Below are 6,000 nucleotides of genomic sequence, written 5' to 3'. Positions count from 1 at the left end.
GAAGCGAAGACTTTTGCCACTAAGAGCATAGCCATTCAGTGGAGGGTCCGAGCTTTGATCTTTGCAGCCTGACGCACCATTGCCAAGTGCTACCTCCTGCCCCGGCAGCCCATGCTCCTAGGCCTGACTCTTCTAAGCTTACCTCTCTGGCCTCGGTTTCCCCATCTGCAAAACCAGTGGTTTTGCTCTGATAACAGTAGTTCTCACTCAAGGGTGATTTTGCCTTCAGGGGCACTCAGCAATGTCTGGAGGCATTTTGGGTTGTCACAATAGGGGTGGGGACATGCTGCAGCGCCTAGCGGGTAGAATCTAGGGATGCTAGCAGCTCAACACCCTACAGTGCACAGGACAGCCCCACCCGAAAGAACCATCCAGCCCCACATGTCAACTGTGCCAAGGTAGAGGAGCCCTGATCCGAGCGGGTCTCAAGCACCCAGAAACTAACTGAACTCCAAAAGCTGGTTGGAAATGGAGTTCTCTGTCAGGATCTCCCCTCCCAAAATATCTTTCTCCATTCTCCTAGGCACAGCCCCAGGAAAAACACTCCCCAGTCTCACACACATGAATCCTGACAAAGCTGGAGTGACAGCTTGAGTGACTGTGACCCAGACAGGAAAACGACTTAATTTCCCAGAATGAACCCTGATTTTAGGACACTAAAACTTAATATCTGCACACGGTTGCAAATCCTTTCTTACTCCTGTTCAGCACTGGGGCAGCAGCGATTTCCTTTTTTTTTTTTTTCCTCCTTGCTGCCCTCAGATTGAAGCTCAGTGAACTCTGGCGTGGGTTGTAAGAACGTCTTTATAAAGGGTTGCACGAGATTTCTTACTATATCGGAGTTCCTGAGGATGCTGTATCACATTACTAATTCCCTTAATTGCATGTCTGGGCTAAAAACAGACTTTCTTAGTTTTCCTAAGAAGTTACTTTCTTAATGACATTAAAACACTGTGGTAAATGAAGCTAAATGTTAACTGATGTACTTAAATCATGAATCAGTATATAGAGTGTTTACCTAAACTTGTTTACCCTTCTTGGTCACTCATTTTGTAGATTTTGCCAAAACTGAGAGAGAAATAGTGGTGTCAAATTCAGTATCTGGAAATGACTCAAGAATTTTTGTTTTCTTTCGATTTTTAGCCCCGGACTGAGTGGATGCTGCAATCATGTAGTAATCAAAGAATTAGAAAGAGCAAAAGGCTGCAGGCTGATTCATTTCCCTGGATTTTTGCAGAGGAGGGGAGGGCAGCAACACCGTAGCGGGAGATGACGTTTTCCCCAAAGGATGAAAAACTTAACTATGCATTGTTTGGTTCTTTCCAATTCAATTTCAAAGTAAAAAATTAAAAAAGCAAAGATAGGGAGATGTGTGATGGATAGCAAGGAACAACAGCTAAGGAGCACCTACTAGGCACCAATTGCTCTTCAAAACACGCTGTGCATTTCAACTCACAGAATTCTCCCCATGACCCCAGGAAGCAGGAAGCTACATCTTCCCCAATGAGGAAGCTGAGGCCCAGGAAAGCTGAGTGACTTCTCCAAGATGACATAGCTATCCAGCCAAGGGACTGAGACGTCAACTCCAGCAGGACGATGCCTGCACCCTACTTTACTACGCTTCCCGCGTGAGAATCTTAGCTATGAAGATTCCAAAAGGAGACATGCTTTCCGGGGAATAGAATAGTCCATCACTGAGACCCATCTGTAAAAATCTTTATCGCTTGTAAATCCCTCTCCACTAGATAAGTTATCGTGTTGACTTCATGATAGTTTTTTTTCCTCCTCGGGGGTTTAAAATGTTATTTTGATTTGTCTCAGTTTTTCTCTTCACTTCTCTCTCAGCCACATTTATTAGTAGATAATATCTTTTCCCAATAGGTTAATGCATTATCAAAACCATCAAACAGACACTTCAGATCTGTGCGTTTGACTTTATGTGAATTTTATCTAAAAACAAAAACTCATAAACAAATACTGAACTGCAGCTAATGATATACAGGCAAAAGAGTTTAGGGGGAAGTGCACAGATATTTATAATTTACTTTGAAATGCCTCAAAAAATAAGAGATTGACAGACAGGAGGATGTGTAGATGGGTGGATGGGTGGGTGGATAGACAGATGGACGAATGGATGAATGGCCGATAAATCAGCTGGAGCAACATGGCAATTACAGAGCTCAGACAGTATGTCCATGGATGTTCACTGTTCAATACTTCAACCTGTCTTCAGGTTTGCAAATTTTCATTAAAAATATTGAAAAAAAAATGTAGGTATGACAAAACTTCAAAGGGCACAAGTTAAAAGTGAGTCTTCCTCCACTTCATCCTGACCTTTAGCCTTCTAGTTCCCTATCAACAACACCCCCTGTCACCTGTGGTTCTGGGGTGGTCTTCCAGGGCTTTTCTAGGCCCATATCAGCACATTTATGGCTTCTTTTTGATGCTGATGATGCTGAGAATGATGATGATGATAGTTATAAAAGCTAATGATTATACAGCACTTGATACATGCTAAGCACTCTCCTAACTGTTTAATATATGTTGATTCATGACATCTCCTCAGCAGCCCTACAGGGTAGGTGCTATTATCATTCCCATTTTACAGATGAGGAAAGTGAGGCCCCAAGAGATTAAATAACTCACCAAACATGACCCAACTCACCAGAGGCGCAAACGGTATGCGTACTCTTCTACAGCTCCAGGCTCTCACTGATGTGCCACAGAGAGGGTTCCACTGGTGTTCTTTGGATCTGCCTCTTCACTTTTAAGGGCTACATCGCTTTCCATTTCATGGCTGTACATACCATGATTTATTCAACTCATCCGCTATGAACAAGCATTTAGTGTGTCTCCAAACTTTTGCTATTGTAAATGGTGCTTCATAATTAATAAATAAGTAGACCTGTGCATACTTCTGAGCGTACATGTATACAGTAATGGTGGGACAAGTTGCCAAAAGGGGAATGGCAGAGTCCAAGAGAAAATGTTTTCAAGTTTGAGAGTAAACATCAAATGTCTTTCCCGAAGGGTTGGACTGAATCCCACTCTACTGAGGAATGTGTGAAAGCACCTGATCACACCCAATCCAGCACACATATCAATCTCTGCTAAACCGACCCATAGCACAGGGCTGCCTTCCATGCGAATGGCGCCCCCTGAAATTGTGCAGCAGGCAGCACGTGTGGTTACACATAGCAACCTTGAGATATTGATTAAAAGTCTACTTGTGGCGGGATTTTATATTTTCTTTACTATAGATGGAATGGAGCATATAGATTTAAATTCATTTCCATTGACAGTTCCTTGACTAGACCTTTTTCTTTTCCCCCCAAACTGTAGACGTAAGGGATTGACACAGAGGCTTGTTCCTCTCTCCCAAAGTTCTCCTTGAGGAGAGATCGGAAAAAAAAATTCACCGAGAAAATATTTATTACTGCCCTGAAGGAAGAAAAAACTATAAAAGGAGACAGGGAGAACATGATGAAGAAAGAAGACATTCAAGTTGGGTCATGGAAGCCGGCAAAGATTCTAGGGCCAAACTGCCCACTTGAATCTCATTACGATCAAACCCTGTTGCAACATTTTCCAAAGACTGAGAAAGGGACACTGCTGGGCAGAGAGAGGTGGTAAATATATACAGAGAGCGTGTGCCCGAGCATGTGTGCTTGTGTACACACACTACCTGTGCATTTGAGACGTGGACCTGTAAAATCCATGAAAAAATTTGAAGAAGAAAAGAAAGAGGAAAAAACCCACAGACATTACATATAGAAAGGCAACATGCGAGGACATATTGGGAAGGGATTTTATAACAATTATCAGGGTCTTTGCAGGTGTGTCCTTAGTATCTAGAACATTCTGATCCAGGGTTCATCTGTGTCCTCAAAGAGGAAATGGCAGGCTTCTCCCAGTGCCCTCTGAGTAATTTACTGGTATTTATGAGAAGGACATGGCTTAGCTGTCTTTCTCTGATCTAACTCATTTGGAATGTAACTTAGGACAGTGCCGTGTGTTTTCTTGCGAAACTGTTCTGTAGTCCTCTCCCTTCCCGTCCCCTCCCCCAAAACCTTCAGTTCTTGGGGACACTCAGGCAGCTCCTAAACCAGCCCCGTCAAGGAGGAATGGGCCACAGGTCTGGATAGGAAAGGCCAGTCTCATTATTGGGTCTTTTTTTTTAAATTGTGATGAAATTCAAACTTACATCCTGAGACTAAAATTAAATGGAGGGAAGGTCTGACGTCGTGGGTGGCCTTCCTCCATTGCTTGGAGGGAGGAGTGGGGTGGAGCAGGAGAGCTCGTTTAGCAACATTTCCAATAGGGTAATGACAGCAGTAATGATGGCTGCCCCACTTGGGAAGGGGAAATCGAAAAAGCCTACACAGGGACAAAAATAAACAAGCGTGCAAGGCTGGCCCAGGGGGCCTGGGTCCGTTCTGAACTTGAGAAACATCAAAGCAGAGCCAGTTATCAGGCCTTCCAGGCTCCAGGCTCCACTGCGTCCTGCCCAGCGCTTTTATCAGCCTTGGATGAGCACAGAGAAGCCCGGCCAGCACAGCTGTGAGGAGGACCAACCCGCTGGGCCGCCGGGCCATCAGGAGGGAAAGGGTGTGTCCAGGCTGCGGCAGACAGACGGGGAAAGAAGCCGAAAGGGAACGGGACGCACAGGCCCTCCTGCACTCAGATTCCGACAACGTCAGCCCACGGAAAGCGGCAGGCAGTGCAGAGAGAGCCCAGACTGCAAGCCAGCGGAGCAGGGGCATCCGTGTCTGCGCTTAGCCTGGGGACACGGGGTGGCCCAGGAGCCCCCGTGCCCTCATTCACAGAAAGGGGCTGTCGTGAGGATGAAAGGCACCCAATGTTCTATAAATCTGTTTTGAGCTTCTGCCACATGCTAGGCATGGTTCTGGGCACTGGGAATAACGTGGGGAGGAAAGCAGATTTTGGAAGACTCTTGAAGAAATCAGATTAATAAAAAAAAAAATTGTAAAGAAATCACATGAAAAATATCCTTATGGGGATGTACCATGACTGTGGTGGTGGATGCATGAACTCGCATGCGTGATAAAGCGGCACGGAAACACACGCACACGCGTACACAGAACCACATGAGGGAAACGGGACGAAAGGCGCGCTGATCCCTGGATTATTTCTTACAACTCTATTTTATTTACAGTGGTCTTAATACACACTTTAATCAAAACCAAACCAACACCTGGCCTCCCGCAGCTCACGCTCTAGTAGGGACGGCCGTGCAGGGCTCTGAGGAGAGAGACGGTGCACGGGAGCGCCAGGCTCCGCCGGCCAGGCATCAGGCGCTTGGGCAGGGGGTCGTGACAATGGCCATGATTAGGGATGCAGGACAATCGGGGGCCTGTCAGACAGGGAATCACTGGCCACTCAAACTGGGTTTTACATTGACGAGGGCCTACTAATGGCAACGCTGGCAGGGTGTGGGCAAGGGGACGGACTGAGTCAGGGGCGGTGTAACCGTGGGCGGGCAGCAGTGGGGAACCGCAGAGATGAGGGGCGGAGACATGGCAGGCGCCCAGGCGGGACGTCTGCGTGGAGAAGACCCCAACGGGAGCTGGGGCCTTAGGTAGGAGGACGCAGTGAACAAGGCCACCCCGTGGGGCAGGAGCAGAGAACCCATGGCCTCCCTGCCTTTCTTAGGATGCCCCCAGCCCTCGCTGGCAGCTCCAGCCAGAAGCAGAGGCTGGGTGAGATGAGGGGTCCATGTAGGTTAGCCCGCAGGGCCAGAGAGAGGGTGGAGAAGGCAGGAGTGAGTTCGAAAGGAGGACCAGGTGACAGTTAACAGAGAAACCATGAGTCAGAGGGAGCTAAGTTAGGAAAAAAAGACAAGAGCACACTCGCCTCATCCCATCTTAGGCACCGCTGAGGGTGAGCACGGTGGACTATGACATTGGGGACCGGGAAGGCAAGGCCTTTGGGGCTTGCAGCTGGGACCAGTGACATTAGGGGCAGGTGACAGGAGGCATG

The sequence above is a fragment of the Pteronotus mesoamericanus genome, unplaced genomic scaffold (assembly GCF_021234165.1).
Source record: "Pteronotus mesoamericanus isolate MK-2021 breed Mesoamerican mustached bat unplaced genomic scaffold, CSHL_Meso_final scaffold_165, whole genome shotgun sequence".
NCBI lineage: Eukaryota > Metazoa > Chordata > Mammalia > Chiroptera > Mormoopidae > Pteronotus > Pteronotus mesoamericanus.
The sequence above is the reverse complement of the archived record's forward strand: the minus strand, read 5'-3'. Positions refer to the sequence as shown.